This window comes from Eublepharis macularius, chromosome 18 (assembly GCF_028583425.1).
Source record: "Eublepharis macularius isolate TG4126 chromosome 18, MPM_Emac_v1.0, whole genome shotgun sequence".
In the NCBI taxonomy this organism is placed as follows: Eukaryota; Metazoa; Chordata; class Lepidosauria; order Squamata; family Eublepharidae; genus Eublepharis; species Eublepharis macularius.
The window spans coordinates 13648939-13668702 of record NC_072807.1 but is presented as its reverse complement, the minus strand read 5'-3'; positions in this window follow the sequence as shown (position 1 = coordinate 13668702).

Genomic DNA, 19764 nt, shown 5'->3' with positions numbered 1-19764 from the left:
TCTCGCGAGGCAGCTGCCGCTTCATTACATACTTTGAAGATGTCCGCCGGACCACCAAGATGTCGCTTTTTAACTCTTCTTTAGTTGCCTCTGCGAATGTCGCCAAAAGTCCAGACACCACATCTTTTAAATTTTCATTTTCCTTCTCTTTTACATTCTGAAGACGCAGTACCGTTTGGGCACGGTCCACTTGCAATCCTATTAATTGATTCTCCAAAAGCTTCACTTCCTTACTTGTTGCTTTCATGAGTACTGCGTTCTCGTGCGCAGACTGCTCTGCTCCGGTCGCTGTTTCTTTAACGGCTTTCACCTCGCTCTCCACTGAATCAAGCTTTTGCCCCATTTCATTCAGTTTCGCTACAAAGGGCTGCACAGCATCGAAAACTGCTCATCTCACCAACTCTTCCAAAGTTTCCCCCTTCCCCTGTAACGTCGCCATCACCGATTTACTCATTGCTGGGCTCTGCTTTTTCGTCGCCATCTTGGGGGGGGGGGACGCCAACTGAGTTCCGAAACTTGGTAAAGGGGGAAGAAATCCGCGCCTTCTTAGCTTCAGCTCCCACCAATCCTTCGCATACGCTTAAGAATCAGAAGGGATTCGCTTACTTACAGGCTTTCACCTTAAATCTGCTTATTGCCGTTCTCCATGGCCCGGCAGCACTCAAGGTGCCGCGCACGTCTGCCGGCCTTGGTTAGTAATTGGATGGGAGACCTCCAGCAAAGACCAGAGTTGTAGAGGCACACAATGGCAAACCGCCTCTGTTAGTCTCTTGCCATGAAAACCCCACCAGGGGTTGCCATAAGTCAGCGATGACTTGAGGGCATTCTCCCCCACCATAAAACTGCCTAAATCAATTCCAGTGCTTGGAGACTGACTGCTAAGAAAATCAGGAATAAATTGAGAGTTCGGAAATGCCCAGAGAGAAAATTTTCTTCCTCTGCCTATATACTAGAATTGGAGGGCATCCCACAAAGCCGATGGGCAGTAGATTCAGGCAAAACAAAAGGATATACTTCTTTACACAATGAGTAATTAAAATGTGGAATTCGTTGCCAGGGATATAGTGATGGCCAGAGGCACAGACAGCTTTAAAAGGAGGTTAGCTTCATGGAGGATAAGTCTATCAGTGGCTGCTAGCTATGGAGGCTAAATGGAATCTCCACATTCAGAGGCAGTGGACTTCTGAATATCAGTGCCAGGAGGCAACATCAAGAAGGCCTTGACCTCTGTGCTAAGGATAACTGGTTGGCCACAGTGTGATACAGAATGCTGGAGTAGATGGACCACCAGTCTGATCTGGCAGGGCTGTTTTTACATTCTTAATGATGCTCAGCCATGCTTAAGGCAAGCCTTTGGGGTGAGGGTCTTTGAAAGATGGAGAAGAGCCACATCAGGCAAGCTGCCTGTGTGTGCACGCCAAGGATGCTAATGCCCTCCTTCTTTTTAGGCTGCATCTGAGACCTCAGCAGCAGCCTGGGATTATGGGATCATCCTCCAACCCCTTGATGAAGGGCAAGGAACTGGTCTATGCTACAAACGTGCCCCATTGGAGTCAGCTGGCTGTAGACAAGCCACTTGCAATGACCTCTAGGTAGAATAGCTTCTAATTTGACCCACTCAAGGTAGAGTTCCCAGGTGCCCGCCAGTGGTGGGCCAACTCCCAGGGCTTCACAGCCTTGCCCACTGATTCTCTAACAATCAGCAGGAGGTGCCAAGCCCCTGGAGGTTGCCCACCTCCAGCAGGCTCCTCAGGAGAATGCCCGGCATGCACACTCCCAAGGGGCACAACGACATCACGCCTGGAAGTGACATGCCGGCCGCGGGAGCGCTCCCATGTTTCACTTGGGGCCAATTTTGGGCCCCAACAGGTTGAATCAGCCCCACACAAAGCACAGGAGTGCTCCTGTGGCTGGCATGATTACATCACTCCCAGGAGTGATGCCGTTGTGCAGGGGCTGGAGTGCACATGTATTTTGCGCATGCGAAGACAAACATGCGATTCTCCAGTAAGGGAAGAGCAAAGGGGAGGATTCTCTCTTTGTCTCTTGCAAAAAGCCTCCGCTTGGATTTTCCTCTGGGAGCTCAGGGGTGGGGGTAGACATAACAGGAGGCAGGAAATCCAGGGTGGTTTTTGCAAGTGATAAAGAGAATCCACAATGCAATTCTCTGCCACGGAGAGGAGCAGGGAGGGGATTCTCTCCCTCTCTCTCTTGCAAAAGGACACCCTGGATTTCCTGCCTCCTGTTATGTCCACCACCACCACCACCCGCCCTGAGTTCCAGAGGAAAATCTGAGCCAAGGCTTTTTGCAAGAAACCGAAACAGAATCCCTCCCATTGCTCTTTCCCTGGTGGAGAATCACATTGAATGGCTGTTCTTTGCAAGACTACACTACCCAGGAAACCTTGCGGGACCCAACACATGAAGAACACGTGCCAGGCACCTCGTGTAGTTTGGCTCTGAGTCTTGTCTTCTCCTGATGTGACTAAACCATGATAGCTTCAAACCAGATTTTCTGCCCCATGCTGTGTCAAATGATTGTCAGCCACAATTTCCCTTTTAACAAGAAAAAACTGCAGAAAAGAAATCAGAAGAGCCAATTTGGTGTAGTGTTTAAGAGTGGCAGGACTCTAATCTGGAGAATCGGGTTTGATTCCCCACTCCTCCACTTGAAGCCAGCTGGGTGACCTTGGGTCTGTCACAGCTTTTCAGAACTCTCTCAGCCCCACCCACCTCACAAGGTGATTGTTGTGGGGATAATAATAACATACTTTGTAAACCACTCTGAGTGGACGTTAAGTTGTCTTGAAGGGCGGTATATAAATCGAATGTTGTTGTTATAAGATGTTTGGATTGGGAGAAGGTTGCAAGCCAGAGTCCATTGGATCAAAGAGGACCGATATCCTTAGGCATATTAGCCCACATAAATGTGCATTTTATTGGTAGAGAAAGCATTTGTACTCACTTACCTGAGAAAAGAAAGAGCAGGTTGTGGGCTTGCCTGCATTCAAGAATCAGCACACACAGATTTGATTTTACGTTCTTCTAATCGAGTTGTGATTTAGTTTGCTAGCAATGCTCTGCTTAACCAGCACCGCAGAGCCTCACATCTGTCATATGGTGCTGTCGGCAACAACACCCTGTCATTTGATGAATAATTACAATGTTGCCTGCAAACTTAGGGAAAGCTGGTTCTCAGACCTCTGCTCGTCTCCCCGTGCCGGCTTCCATGGAAAGTGCTGCCAGTGCCTAGGCGAGGTGTGGCTGCCACGCATTTTGGTGCCCGGCTGTGCTGCATGGCCCAGGAGACGCCCCCTGATGCAGCATGCTGGTGCCCTGTGCAGAGCGCATCTGTGTCCCTGTGAGTAGTGAGAAATGCCCAGATATCCACCTCTGTACATTTTGAGGATGGGAAGGGAATCTGACTGTTGCGGAGTATACCAAAAAGAATTTCTTTCTGCGTCTGATAGCAGAGAGGGCAGTTGAGCAGAAAGCTCTGAAGGGGTGGTTGGTGCAGAGACATGTACCATTTGGGGCCCGTTTCGGCCTGGATCGGGGCCGAAATGGCCTGGATCGGGCCTCTGATGGGTGGTGGATCACTCTCCTGTTCAGCAGCAGCCCGACCCTGACCATTTGGGGCCCCTTTTCAGCCATTTTCAAACCCTTTTTGCCATTTTGGGCCCAATTTCAGCCCTGAATGGCCAGGATTGGGTCCAAAACAGACAGAATAGGTGATGTCAGGGGGTGTGGCATATGCAAATCATTTATACTAATGACACACTTCTGGTGATGGCAAGAGGCGTGGCATTTGCTAATGAGTTATGCTAATGAGTTCCTCCAGCTCTTTTTCTAGGAAATGACCTGTGCTTCATGTTGTCTAATGTCAGCCCTAGAATTGCATATGTTCTGTTTCAACATTTCTTCAACTCTGTATCAGATTCTTGCTAATGCTATGTCTTTGTAAACCTGCATTTATTGACCCTATGGTATTGTTTATGGAAATATCCTTGATATTGATTGTGCTAATCTCACACTACGTAATCTGCCTTGAGTCGTAGTGAGAAAGGCAGATTATAAATGACATAAATAAATAAATAAATATAAATTATGTTGATTGAAACTTTGTATTTTTATTGTGTGCTTTTTAAATTTTACGCTTTTAAGTTTTTACCCGTTCACTGTATTATAGATTTCTGTTGTGACCTGCCCTGAGCCTGCTTGCAGGGAGGGCTATAAGTTAGACATGGGCACAAACCGCATTATGAACCAAAAAACCCACGAACCACCTGATCGTCTGTTTGCGATCCGGCGGTTCGTGAGGGTCCATGGCCAACGAACCAGCGTTCGTTGGAAGCCCGGTTCGTTGCGTTCGCCCGCGGTTCGTGAAGCCAGACAGACAGGCACCATCAATCAATTCCCTTGGAAACAGAGCTGGGGGAATGCCTGAACTCTGTCTGCACTCCTTCTGTCACCCTGGAAACCCGAATTGAAGCCCAGTTTACCTTGATCGGCAGGTCTTCCTTCCAACCATGGAGCTGCAAATTGGTTACAATTGGTTACATGGGAGAAGACACCCGGGGGGGGAGGGGGAAGGGGGGTGTTCTGGAACCATGGGCACTCCAATCTCATCCCTGCAAACCCTGTTAGGCAGTTCTGACGGCCAACCCCTTGTACACTGGGCCATCGTCAACTGGTGGCTCTAATTGTATCGAGTGGGAGTTTCCTGGGGGCCTTGGATTGGAGAGGGTGTAACACTTCCTGTGGATATGTGCTCTCTAAACTCTGTTTAGGATTGCACTGTTAGTCTCCCCTAGATCGCTGCCTTCAGCCCTGAGCTGGCTTTGGAAAGGGAGTGCAGCATCACATAGCCACTGGAGACTCTCCTGTCCTTAGATTAGGGAAAGAGGGAGGATCGCGGGCAGCCCTCCATTCATTCCCCCACTCCCTTCTCTGGCATTGTGTTACTCTGGGGCAGAAGGCATTTTGCCACAAGGGCGCAGTGACTAACAAGGGCTGCCCTAAGCCCTGGAGATGGATACCTCACCAATGCTGGTGCGCTGCCAGCACTCTTAGAGCCAAGCTACAAGTGACGCCTGACACGGGTTGGACACTTGTCAGCTTCCCTCAAGTTTTGATGGGAAATGTAGGCGTCCTGGTTTTACAGCTTGGCTCTCCATTACAGCTGCAAGGCCAGGACGCCTACATTTCCCATCAAAACTTGAGGGAAGCTGACAAGTGTCCAACCTGTGTCAGACGTCACTTGTAGCTTAGCTCTTAGTCAGTATTATTTTATTTATTTTACTTCATTTGTACCTCAGTTTTCTCCCAGTGAGGACCCAAAGGGTCTAACAACATTCTCCATTTTATCCTCACAACAACCCCACAAGGTAGGTGAGGCTGAAAGTGCGCAACTGGCCCAATGTCAACCAGCAAGGTTCCATTGCAGAGCAAGGATTCGAACCTGGGCCTCCCAGCTCCTAGTCCAGCCCTCTAGCCAAGGCAGTACACTGGCTCTTACAGTGCAATCCTAAGTAAAGTTACTCCAGTCTAAGCCCATTGAAATCAATGGGCTTAGAACGGAGTAACTCTGTTTAGGATTGCACTGTTAGTCTCCTATGCAATCTTGCCAGAGAACAGAATTTTTGAAAAATCAGACTCAGCTCCTAGGAGCAGAGCGCATAGCAACTGGAGTCCGTACAACCACTGCCCACACCCTCCAATCGCAGACCAGCATGCTGACAACACCCTCTATCAGCCTTGCATGGAAGTGGCCAATCATCCCACAGGGATGCTGGTACACCCCTGTGACATCACCACGACCCCTCCTACACACAGGACACAACGAGGGAAGGACGGCCGGAAGCACCAAAGGGGGGACCAGTATGCCTACTAGGGACCCTACAACTCTTGAGGTGTGCTTCAGCTAATCTGACCAGGCTCCCACCGGGTGGAACACTCTGTCTGCTGAAACCAAGGCCCGGCAGGACCTACTATCCTTCCGCCGGGCCTGCAAGCCAGAGTTGTTCCGCCAGGCATATGGCTGAGGCTGGCCTGGAAAAATGGGGTGTATAAATCTTAACCCTCCCCGTGAAGGCTGTCCACCATCTTGTTTAAAATGTGTTGTTTTTAATGTACATGAATTTTTAAAATTGTATTTTTAATATGTTGTTATCTGCCCTGAGCCCACTTGCGGGGAGGGAGGAATAGAAATCGGAAATAAATAAAATAAATCTTTAACCGTCGCCCCCCCCCATGTTCCTTGTTGGGGTCGCTCCTGGTGAACCTCATAGATGTGTCATGTTGCACAAGAGAAGCACACCCATTAGCTGCCGCTGTGCATTGCTTGGGCCTGGCACTGCAGAAAACCCCCACGATCAGCCTGGCCCTCTTCTTCCATCCGTGCTGCTGGATCGGTACCAGCCTCTGAGTCTCTGCTGCCAATATCCTACTTGGAGGCCATCAGTCTGATTGTTTGTCTCCAACCGTTCCCAGTTGCCCATTTGCCACCTGCTCTTCAGCACCACTTCACCTGCATTGTACGTTGCCTGTTAAACATTGTACTCAAGCGTATTATGAAACTGTTACAGAACTCTTCCGAGACCCGTTCTTAATGATCTTCTAGTGAGCTCTGATAGATGCCTTTATCCCATTTTATCATAGTACTCAGAGTGTCTCTACACAAGGCACCTCGGCAGGTGTTCACCAAGTGTAGGGGGATGTAATGTTAACCAGGAAGCATAGTTTAAAATGACCGAGCCAGCGGAGATCGCTCCTCAGAGGGTTTGTTAATTTTCTCTTCGCCTCCTGTCAATTTCACACAGTCTAAAACTGTGTGGGATGGCAACCAGAGGGCAGCAGGGAACGGAAATGGGCTGAAGCTGCCTTCCAGAGCCGGACTTGGACCTGGAGAGGTTATAACGGGCTGAAGTTTCCCTCCTGGCATTTCACAGCCCCTTCACGCAGCTCCAATGTATAGCTAAGCCTTTGCCCTTCCGCCAGCTCTGTCTTTTTAAACTACCCTTCCCAGCTACCATTGCATCTCCTGAAACGTGTTCTTCCCATGTCAGATGTCTCATGTACAGACGCTCGCAGAGAGAGTAGCTTTCTAGCAATCACCTTTCGTATTCAGCAGACCGAGAGAGACAAGAAGCAAATGCAGGAGGAAACACACTTAGCCCCTAGACCCAGCGAGCACAGCTTCTATAGGAAGAGCACATGTCCCTGGCAAAAGGGAAAAAACCCCTCATTCCTGTAGCCGCAGTATATTCAGAAACTGAAAGCCACTCCCCTGGTTCAGAATGTCTCAGAATGTTGGGTTGAGAAAGGTAGCAATTCAGTAGGTCCCGCCGCTGTTTTGGCACTTCAAAAAGGATGGGGTGGGAGGTTGGGGGACACAAGATCGCTTATCGCTGCTGTGCTGCAGGCCTGATCAGGAATGACTGGGCCCTTGTAGCAATTTTTAAATGGTTAAATATTCCTCTAAAGTGGTGTTGGACTCTTGGCCACTGTAATGTCTAAGTTGGTCGTCGTCCTCCATCGTTGGCTTCTGTAGGATGGATGGCAGGTAGGAACTTAGCAGCCTCAATGGAATGCCCGCTGCTGCTTCCCCATGGAACTCACTGCGCTGCTATCTACACAACCGCTTGCATAGGTAGCCCGTAGGCCAGAGTCACACAGAGCGGGACCACAAGTGACGACTGGCACAGGTTGGACACTTGCCAGCTCCCCTCAAGTTTTGATGGGGAATGTAGGCAGCTTGGCGGAATGTTGGACAAGTGACAGTTGAAAAGTCCGTTGGACAGAAGTCAGAGAGTCAAGCTGCAAGACTAGGATGCCTACATTTCCCATCAAAACTTGAGGGGAGCTGGCGAGTGTCCAACCTGTGTCAGGCATCACTTGTGGTCCCGCTCACAGTCTTCGCTGAGTTCTTCTGTGTCGGGATCAAAGAGAGGCAAGGCACCCTCGGTCCTGGAGGAGACCCAGGCAAAATGGACACCACCAGAATCCACCCCCTCAACTCTGAATGGCATGCCCCGGATGAATGTGTGTTGCAGAAGGTTGTACTGCGGTTGATCCTATTTGAGGAAGAACTATGGGGTGAGGTTCAGCCACCATTGGTTTGTTGGGTGGTCTGAGGACCTGTCTTGGGAAGCCCCTCTTTTTAAAAAGCAAGGGTGCTTCGGCAGTGACCTTGATGGGGCAATGGCCCAGAAATGCAGCACGAATTAATCGTGGTAGGGCTGCAGATGGCCGTATTATTCATAAGGCTGACTAAGCCGAAGCCAAGGGCCCCCACAGGGACTTGGACTAGGGTTGCCAGCCCCCAGGTAGTGGCTGGAGATCTCCTGGAATTACAACTGGTCTCCAGGCCACAGAGAACAGTTCACCTGGAGAAAATGGCTACTTTGGGGGATGGACTCTATGGAATTATGCCATGCCAAGGTCCTTTCCCTCCCCAAACCCCACTTTCTCCAGGTTTCTCCAGGTTTAACCTCCTAGATCTCCAGGAATTTCTCAACGTGGAGCTGGCAACCCTACCGCAGGGACTCAGGGCCCATCAATTTTTTTTTTAGCAGAGGCACACCCCCACATGTAAAAGCCACCCCAAGCCCTTAAATAATCGAAAAGAAGCACATTTTAAAAGGTTTCAACATTAGTAAAAACTGCAGCAAAAAAATCTTACAGATGATACACAGCCACGAAGTTCAGATTAAAACAACAGAATCTTCAGCGAATGCTGAAAATTAACTGGAGAAGAGGTCTGGGGAGCGCCCCAGCAAAGGTTGTGGTGCCACCACCAAGAATGCCCCGTGCCTCTCCCACCCTGCCCCAAGCAAGAGGCTCTGATTTCTCAAATAGAAGTTACCTAGAGCAAGGCAATTCTCCTTCAGATCTCAAAGATATGGGGGAGGAGAAATGCAGAAGTAACATAGGAACCCAAAAGAGCTGCTAAAGGGTGAAGACAAGGCCAAGCACACTATTGTAAGAAACACCCACGGACAGACCAGAGAGTGGAAAACCACGGCAATCGGTCTGCTGCTTCCTCTGTGTTTTAGCTGATCATGCAGGCGGCTTGGTGGCTCCTGCGAGCCCCTCTGGTTTCATTTCCTGCTTTCTCACAGCTGTGACACTGCTCCGCAGGCTGTCTTTGGAGATGGTGTGACCCTGGCTATCAATTATGATTGCCAACTTTGGGTTGGGAAATTCCTGAAGATTTGGGTGTGGTGGAGCCCGGGAAGGGCAGGGTTTAGGATGGGGAGGGACTTGAGTGCGGTGTGATGCCGTACGGTCCACCCTCCAAAGCTGCCGTTTCCTCCAGGGGAACTTCTCTCTGTAGTCTGAAGATAACTGTAATTCTATGAGGACTTTGGGCCCCACTTGACGGTTGAAAGATTTACTTCTTCCCTGAGTATACCGTGAGGCAAAGTGAAGCAGGTAGCAGATTAAGAAGGTGATGGCCGGATCTACCGCACAAGGGTGTTTTGAAAGACATCTGAGAAGACCAGCCACTTATTGGGGATTTTAGCAAGTGTCCTACATTCAGTCATGAAAGAGTTAAATTGTTCTGTTTGTTTAGTCTTAGGGCCAAGCTACAAGTGACGAATGACACTTGAACAGCAAGTGTATTTCTCCCTGTTCACTTGCCCTCCACTCAATCCACTTGCCGTTCAAGTGTCATTCGTCATGTGTAGCTTGGCCCTGATAGCTAGTTAGCATGGAACCACTTAGGCCTCTAATAAAACTTCCCGCCATAGAAAGGGGAGTCTTTAGTCTTAATGAAGGAATCTGGGCTCGTCTATTGGATGAACCTGTTTGTTGGGGGGCAATTAACTAGCAACGTAAACTAAAGTTTTAGTATCAAAAGATATTTTTAGATATCAAAAAATACCAGCGGCTCAGCGCCTTTGCCCTTGCGGTTCTAATGAGGCGGAAGACATTGTTCACTACATTCTACGCTGCCCCTTTTATGAGCTCATTAGAAACAAATTTCTTGAACCTACTCCTCACAAATTTCTCTGATTCAGTGGAGGAATCCATTCTTACTGGCTAATGCCATCTCAGATGTTACTTTTAAGGTGGCTGCTTTTATCTTTCTATCAACAAACATAAGGAAGAGACGAATCCCAGCTGCCCCTACAAGACTTTTCGCTTCCACAAGAATTTTAGCCAAATTATTATCCCAGGGTTTTATTGTTTTATTTATTTGTACAGATATTTTAAATTTTATTAACTTGTATTTTGTTATGATGGTCTGTCTAACTGGTACTGGAATGTACTGTGCTATGGGGTTAAGATGTTATGGCCCATGGCTACAACAAAAAAATATTTTATTTTTGATACTAAGGTTTTATTGCTTGTCATTCAGTCTTTGCCTAGTCTTCAGTTTAGTCTATCCTGTTCTAGTTAACCATCAAGATGTAAATAGATAGCTATTTTTTTATTTTCTCACCAAATGTACCCTTTTTCCTGATATGTGGTAAAAGTATTTTTCTAGAGCTAAACAACACAGGGGCCTGTCTGCTTATTTCCTCCACACTATTAAACTCTGCAACTGTATCCTAGAGCGCACGTCCACATCACATGTACAGGATTGCATCTTATGAAGACAACTGTGACTCTCGAAAGCTTATGCTACAGTAAAGTTGGTTAGTCTTAAAGGTGCTACTGGACTCTACTATTTCGCTACTACAGACTAACACAGCTAACTTCTCTGGATCTATGTACAGGATTTGTTTCCCAGAGTGGCCGAGCCTGACCTTCCCCTGCCCTTTCTTTGCCACCTCCTCTGCACACCGCTTCTCCATCCACTGCAGGCCGTCTGTTTCCCCAAGTGCCAGGAAACGAAAAGCTCAAGACTTATCTCGAATTGACAGAAGTCACGAAACAGCTTCTTGTGTGGTTAGCAGCATCTAAGTGATAGACAGAACTTGGACTGGTTTCTCTCTTCCTCTGCACCTTTGTCTGAAAAGTGGTGCGGTTGTTGTGGGGAGGAAGAAGCGCACTAGCAAACCTCAACATGTACATAGCTGAGTCAACAGGCGGTAGAGGGAGCAGGGTGCGGTTTTATCTAGCTGACTCTTCTCTGTTCTTCTGGCAAACGGTGTTAAAACTTAAATAAAACCCACTCTGAGAATATCTTTTAAGTAAAGCATATTATTTTCTGTCGGAAATAACTGCTGTTCATTAGGTGTTAGCCAGAATTTGGGTTTGATGTTCTGTTTTTAAAGGTTTTGCACATCTGCAACTGAAGGCATCATCAGGCCAAAGAAAGTTTCTCTCTTTTTTTTTTTTTTTGCAAAACAACATTAGGGAAGTGTCCAAGCCCAGGAACGAATTTGCAGAGTCAGAAAATGTACCCAAGGTTATTTTAGAAGCTATACGGGGAGACCTTTGCCAGCTTCTATTTATGATCTTGCCACTTTATTTAAGGGTTGCGAGTTGGTGATTTGATCTTTGACTTCTGTAGCCATTTCTAGTACAAATTACACACCATTACTGGAATCCTTCTAAACTATAGTTTCTAAATTGAATATGTCTGCTTGGGAGGGATGTTTTTTCATTAAAAGAAGCCTGCAGTCTTCACATCGTTTTGAAATGACAACTGCACATTTCGAGAGGAGCAAGGGGTGGCTGTCTAATTTTGAACCAGAGGGGGGAAATGTAACAAAACACAAGTGATACAAAATCTTTTTTTTTTCACAACTGTACATGAGGTTACTTCACACTCTAGGATGTTCCTTAAGACTTGTAAACACTCTGAAATTATCTTTGGTTTGTGCAGTGCTGAAGTTGATCGTAATTCATGCTTAAGCTACAATTCACCCCATCCCAGGTCCCTTAAACAAAATATCCCTTTTAACCAGCTACGTCGCATCAGGCGCAATTCTTCATTCAAAAATGATTTTGAAAGAGATTCTAGGAACATGATGCACGCCTTTTATAACAGAGGCTATCCCACCCACACTCTTTACAGGGCTGCACACCAGGTATCTCAAATACCCAGGGAGAAATTGTTTACTCAAAGATCTAGAGATCAGAGTTGTCATCTTCATTGGATTTTGGACTATACACCTTTATTTCATAAGATCCGTCATGTAATCCATAAACATTGGTTTATTGTTAGCGGAATTAAGGGTTGTGAGTCACCTCTCGTAGTAGGTTTTCGACGCACCAGGAATTTAAAGGATATACTGGTGCATTCTGACTTAAAGACATGTGACGGCAGGACTCATTTTCCTGCCGGTCTTTTTAAATGTGGCCACTGCCGCATCTGCTCTATGATTGTCACTGGGGCTAGTGTCTCCATTCCTGGGACTGACATAGAGTGATTCCGCACACGTTGGATAATGCACTTCCAATCCTCTTTATAGATCATTTGGAATGGATTTTTTCATGTGCGGAACAAAAAATCCACCTCAAACGATTGATAAAGTGCATTGAAAGTGCATTATCCAACGTGTGCGGAATCAGCCACATTGGCAAATGGAGGGATTTGGTTACCTGCCAATCATCTGGCGTTGTATATCTTATCATTTGTAACTAATCTTTACTATGTGGGCAGCACCTCCAGACCGCTGAAAGTGCGGATGTTGGAGCATATGCCACGCATTAGAAATGGCATTAGGGATCCCCCCTCCCTTGTTGAGCATTTTTCATGAAAGCAACACAAGGAGGACGAGTTCAGAGTTATGGTATTATTTTCAGGATTAACAGTTTCCTCTAGACCATTACAGAAAGTTTTACTCCAAAAGGAGTGTTACTGGATACACCTGTTACGATCCTTGAAACTTCATGGTTTAAACAAAGAAATAAATATGTCCTTTTTTCCTCTGAGCACTTATATTCATATTTATTTGTCCTGTATTTGCAATATCTTCTGTATTCACGGAGTTCCAAAAATTTGTAAATCACGATACTGTTTCTTTAAGAATTGTTAGGCGTCGAGGCTTTAAAAGATGGGCGTCTAGGGGAGATCGGCGCTTGGCCGCCGTCTTGACTGTACTTTGATTTTGCAAACTTGTGCATTTGACTGTATTGGACTGTGCTTGTATAATGGTGAGTATTATCATTATGGAGACCATAATGGGACACAGAGTTGCAAATAACATTGTTTAATGGAGAATTTTGTATAAACTGTAGGTGACTGCATAACCACAGGTGATTTTGTTTTGCCACCCCTGAAGAGGTGTTGCACACGAAACAACGGGCAACAGCCGGCCCAGGTTGTTGGGTGGGGGAGTACGGATTCCACTTTCATTCATTTTTTGCTATATACCTATTGGAAGGAGAACAGAGCAGTTGATTATTTTTGTGGACTCACCTGTCACTACGTATCTTCGCTACAACGTGGAAGATTACTTCTATTGGACTTTGAGCGGCTTGCCTACAAATTAATATATCTTTGACTATCTTTGTATGTTACAGTGATGTCAACCGTGTATAACTTTATGTTTATTTAATCATTTAAATATTTGACTCTTTGTAAACTTTGGGGATCGTTGAGCATCTTTACCCCTTTCTCTTCCGCTTGCTGTTTGGTATCGAAGTTGATCTGGCTGGCAAGTGACTTCCAGACCCTGGAACTACAGCAGAGCCACAAGGAGGCCCACAAGAGACACACAACACAACACACAGCGCTGGCAAAATGTAGAATAATCCAGAACTCCAAGGTTAGCTATATCACATTATATCCACCAATTGGACAGATCATTAATTATGACATGGGATCATAGTTAAAAACTATTAACTTAATCTTTTTCAAGAAAAGTGCAAAGTGTTTGGAGAAAGGCGTTGCTTATATCTGTTGTTACACAAATGCTTTTGATCAACAAAGTTTTGCAGGCCTTGAATTTTTTTAAAAAACACCCCCTGCAAACCCTGGCTGTTTCCACACTACTTACCCTCATCCGGAATGCTGCAGAACATCACAAAAAAACTGCGGAAGATAGCGTCTTCTTGTGTGAGTTTTGCACGATGTCGCGCAAAACTCGCACGAGAAGACGCTATCTTCCGCAGGTTTTTTGCAACATTCCACAGCGTTCCAGATGAAGGTAAGTAGTGTGGAAACGGCCCGTTTGCTAGAAATGAGAAAGACAAATCAGAAGCAGTGATATTTCTCCACCGATCGGCAAGCAAGGAAGTCCCAGCACTGAAACACCAGAAGGTCAGCAACGGGAAGAGGAAGCCAGGAAATCTTTCAGTCAAGACTGCAGAGCTCCGAATCAGTGCTCTTCAACTGCAATGTCACACACAACTGTAATTCCAGACAGAGAAGAAAGTAATGGATGCAAAAAATTACCTTGATTAATATTGAAGAGAATGTCTTTGGTTTCTAATGTGGCAGTGGAAAGTGCCGTCAAATCATAGCTGATAAATGGCGACCCCTTCTGGGGGTTTCATGGCAAGAGACTAACAGAGGTGGTTGCCGTTGCTTGCCTCTGCAATTCTGGTCTTCTTGGACCAGAATTACTAACATCCCATTAACTAACCAAGGCCAACCCTGCTTAGCTTCTGAGATCTGATGAGATCAGGCTTGCCCAGACTATCCAGGTCAGGGCAATTCCTAATGTACAATCTTATAATCTCTTCACTTGGACAAAGATAAGCTTGCGGGGGGCAGAATCTGTAAACACACTGAATATATTTGCTTTTGTGTATGGCCTGAAAAAAGATGTGATGGCATTCTCAGTAATGGGCTTGCTTGGGTAAACGTTCCAGAAGAGCCCCATCATGAATGGATGCCCCATTGCCTCTGTACCGACTCACACTGTGTAACCCACCTTGAATCTCAACAAGAAAGGCTGACTATAAATAACGTAAATAAATTTAAAAAAAGAGAACACAGATGTGATCCAGAGGTACAAAGGAAAACAGTGGGAGGACCTTCCTATCAGTAAGAGCAGTTTGACCACAGAAATAGTTTCCGAGGGTGGAGGCCCCTCCCTCCCTGATGTGCTTCAAGCCAAGGCTGCCCACAGCCATCCGTCAGGGATTTGGATTTGGGTTTCTTGCTTTGAAATAGATGGCCTACAAGTTCCAACCTTTGGATGCTTGGAAACGGACTTCCAAAAAAGCTATCATCTGCCTCCAGCCAAAAGATTGGAAGATATCTTGGGAAATGTGCTTGAGATTGACTATACAGACTGTAATCTGCCTTGAGTCTCAGTGAGAAAGGCAAACTATAAATAATGAAAATAAATTAAATATAGACGAACAGAGTGGTATCTTGGTTGTTGGGGGTTTTCCGGGCTGTATTGCCGTGGTCTTGGCATTGTAGTTCCTGACGTTTCGCCAGCAGCTGTGGCTGGCATCTTCAGAGGTGTAGCACCAAAAGATAGAGATCTCTCAGTGTCACAGTGTGAAAAAGATGTAGGTCATTTGTATCTACTCAGGAGGGGTGGGGTTGAGCTCAACCCCACCCCTCCTGAGTAGATACAAATGACCTACATCTTTTTCACACTGTGACACTGAGAGATCTCTATCTTTTGGTGCTACACCTCTGAAGATGCCAGCCACAGCTGCTGGCGAAACGTCAGGAACTACAATGCCAAGACCACGGCAATACAGCCCGGAAAACCCCCAACAACCATCGTTCTCCGGCCGTGAAAGCCTTCGACAATACAGAGTGGTATCTTTCTTAAGAATTTAAGAAGTGCCCCTGCTGGACCAGACCAGAGGTTTGTATAGTCTGGCATCCTGTTCCACATGAGAGCCAACCAGCTGCCTCTGAATATGGAGTTTCCCTTTAGTCACCATAGCTAGCAACCACAGATGAACCTGTCTTCTGGGAATCTAATTTCTTCTTAAAGCCATCTATGCTCGGAGCCATTACTACATCCATTGGGAGTGAATGCCACAATTAAATTCCTTGCTGAGGGAAGAAGAGCCGTACCGCTTTGCGTTGGCCTTGAATTTATTACTCATCCCCTTCATTGGGTGCCCACCCCGTCCAAGTTTCAGTGTTATAAAAACATGGAAACCCACTGGCACTGCAGGCACCCATTTGCTGCCTTTTGCTGGGGAAGTCAGGGTGGCACCAGGTCACTCTCATCCTGAAACTGGCCAGACCCAGCCCTGCTTAGCTTCAACAGGCTGCTATATCAGGTGCCTTCAGTGCACGCCTTGGGACCATGCAGATTGCTATCTAGGCATGGGCTGTTTCCACCCATCCTTAAAGGGACGGCCCACTCACCAAATGCTGGCGGCTTTTCCCCTTGACTCCAGATGTCTCCATTTTCAAAATGGCTGCAGGCTCTTTGGCTTCTGTTTTTTCAGCACCAAAAAAATGGAAGCCCAAGAGCCTGCAAACCATTTTGAAAATGGAGACATCTGGATTCAAGGGGAAAAGCCGCCAGCATTTGGTGAGTGGGCTGTCCCTTTAAGGACGTGTGGAAACAGCCATGGCTTAGGGCCAAACTACAAGTGACGAATGACACTTGAATGGCAAGTGTATTCCTCCCTGTTCACTTGCCCTCCACTTGCTCTCCACTCGATCCACTTGCCGTTCAAATGTCATTTGTCACTTGTAGCTTGGCCCTTAGTAAGCTCCAGGCTTATGGAAACTTCACTTTTCCAGCCTCTTCCCCATTGCATAGCTGCTTTCATTTTAGAAACACCATCTAGATTTATTTTAGCAAGAGAAAAAAATAACTTGCTTCCCAGTACGAGTTCAGCGCATGTAAAACAACTCCGAAAAGTTCTCGACGCGATTTCAAAGCCAGTTTCATTCTTTTTTGACACCTGATTTGAGAACATTTGTCCCTGGCTTCCCAAGTAAATTTTCGCAGCTCAAGAATGTGATGTTCCCAAACGCGTCGTCACCCCCTGAAATATTTAGCACCATTTGCAAAAATTGTCACCAGCCAGTTGCTTCCTGTTCAAAATCTGCAGCGTACCAAACAGCAGGGCTCTTCTGTCACAAGCCACAAACAGCTTTAAACACAATTGCCCCAAAGTGTTGATCGTATATCAACTGCTGATGTACAATGGGTTCCGTGCTGCTTGAAAATCATATTTTAGCAACAAGAACATGAAGGAATGCTATATTCAGCACAGAGATGGAAGGAAGCGATTCTGTTTGGCAGACCTAAACACGCTCATTTCATCTGTTAGAACACTTTCGGTGGGGTGGGGGACTCGAGGATGAAAACCTGTTAACGTAACATCTCTCCGTCAGGTGGCTAGAAGGAAGCAAGCAGCTCCATGTGAAAAAAACGCCAGTGCTGAAATCTCCTGCAGGACAAAAATGTTAAGACAACTCAGAGCAACCTCTCAACTTTTTTATCATCTGCCTCTCTCGCTGAGATACAAGGCAGATTACAGTAATAAAACAACGCAATAAAGACAAAGCAACACAATACAACGAGCAATGCGATAATTCTGGATTGCGCAGGCAGAGAAATAATGAAATAAGGACAGGGCAACGCATTCAATATAGAACGCGATATCTAAAGGAGAGCCCTGACCTTACTAGAGCCCTGAGCCAGATTTCATCCGATCTCAGAAGCTAAACAGGGTCAGATGGGAGACTTCCAACAAAGACCAGGGTTGCAGAGGCAGGCAATGGTAAACCACCTCTGTTAATGCTTAGCTACAACAGACGAACTACACAAGGAGGAGCATATGAAGGGAGCCGCAATGTTAGCGGGGAAGCTGAGTTTTAAGAGTGGTTAAGTGGTTCGGCTGCGAATCAGCTCTCTACTGATTGGAATCCCACTCCTGCCATGAGCTTGGTGGGTGGACTTGGGGAAGCCACTCTTCTCAGCCCCAGCTCCCCAGCTGCATTGTGGGGATAATAATAACACTAACTTGTTCACCGCTCCGGGTGAGGCACTAATCTGTCTAGAGAGCGGTATATAAGTGCAGTTGTTGTTGTTGTTGTTGTTGTTGTTGTTGTTGTTGTTGTTGTTGTTGTTGTTGTTGTTGTTGTGATAAGGTTTTGTCAATTTCCCCTCTCTACAGAGCCAGGGTTATCTGCTCAGTGGATTTGTTTATTTCCTCTTCATCTCTTAGAAGAGGAGGTGAAACTGACAGAGCTTTGTGGAGATAAAGAGGAAATTAACAAAACCCTCTGAGCAGCCATCTCCCTGGCTGTGTAGAGAGGGGAAATTGACAAAGCCTTCCGATCTCTTTTAAAACTCAGCTTCCCGGCTAACATTGCGACTCCCTTCACGTGCTCCTCCTCGTGTATTTCATCTCTTGTAGCTTGGTTCATAGTCTCTCGCCATGAAAACCCCGTCAGGGTTGACTTGAGCGCACTCTCCACCACCCCCACCAGTTGCTTCTATACTGCGATTTTTCTCCTGTTTGGCATCCATACTGGAGTTGGGCTTTGCAGGGGGGGTTTTTTTGCTTTTTTTACTAGTACTGCCATTCTCATCCCCTAATTGTTCCTCATCCAAGTTTTCTCCTGCTTAGTCCCAATCTTTCCTAGTTTTTGGAAAGATCTGTGTAAAACACCTGCAGACACCTGTGCATTTTTTATTTATTTTATTTTATTTTATCGTATTTGTATCCCGCCCTCCCCGTGAATAGGCTCAGAACAGATAACAGCATTTTCAGGTCTTGCACGTCCTGGTGACATTTTCCTCGCCCCGGCTGCTTGCAGACACCATCACCCCACACCACCAAAAGGCTTTTTTTTTTAAAAAAAAAAAATCACTAATTTTGGTATAGGATTAAGCTACAGCAATATGTTCATAACTGATTTTAAACTATATTGATATGTCAATGACCAAATGTAAGTGACCTATGGTTGTGCCTTACAGTGGGTAATTGACTTATCCAGGAAATCCAGTTGATCTTTAAGGAGCTACTGGGCTCAAATCTTGACTTATCCTTGCAGCTTAGTGCTGCTCTGTCCGTTTTTTTAAAAACCCTTCTGTAATAGAGGAATGTGGATGAAAGGAAGGGAAATGCAGGGGGAAGTGCTGAGCGAGTGCTGCCACTCCAAATTTCTCTGCATTCACTGCGGCAACAAGAGTTCCCCAGGCATCCTGGCTGCGTGGAAGCACCAGGTGCCTCTGGTTTTCTTCTCTCCTGCCAGCCAGGCCATATGCAGCACTTTAACATGTTCAGCTGCAGGCCCTACAGGGTCATGGCAAAACTGTAAACGGGCCCTTCCACCAGATCTGTCACTAAGCAAACAGATGCCTAGCTTTTCGCCCACTCTCTGGGAAACTATTTGCCCGACTCCCTTTCCATTGTTATTTTAGGGATGGTTCCAGGTCTGTGCCCCTGGTCTAGGTGGTGCTGGAGGGGGCAATGCCCCCATATTGCTGCACACAATTTATACTGCATTTCCCCTAAGTCCCCTTATCTATTTCATTATGTACTTCATTTATAGCCCCTCTTTCACACTCATACTCAAGGCAGATTACAAAAGTGTAGGGGAGGGGATCAATCAAACAGTGAGTGATTCCACACACGTTGGATAATGCACTTCCAATCCTCTTTATAGATCATTTGGAATGGATTTTTTTGTGGGCGGAACAAAAAATCCACCTCAAACGATTGATAAAGTGCATTGAAAGTGCATTATCCAACTTGTGCGGAATCAGCCAGTATGAGCCATCAGGTAGACAGAACTAGGAAGACAAACTTGGAAAATAAAGCAAACAAATCTGCTATAAAGCTTTAGATACAACGATGCAGAAAGTAGATTACAGGGTAGAGGATGGAGCAGTACAGTAGACATCGCAATAAACTACAATCCTATCATCAAAATATCTATTTCTAAACTCTGCCATGGAGGATGAGTTTAAT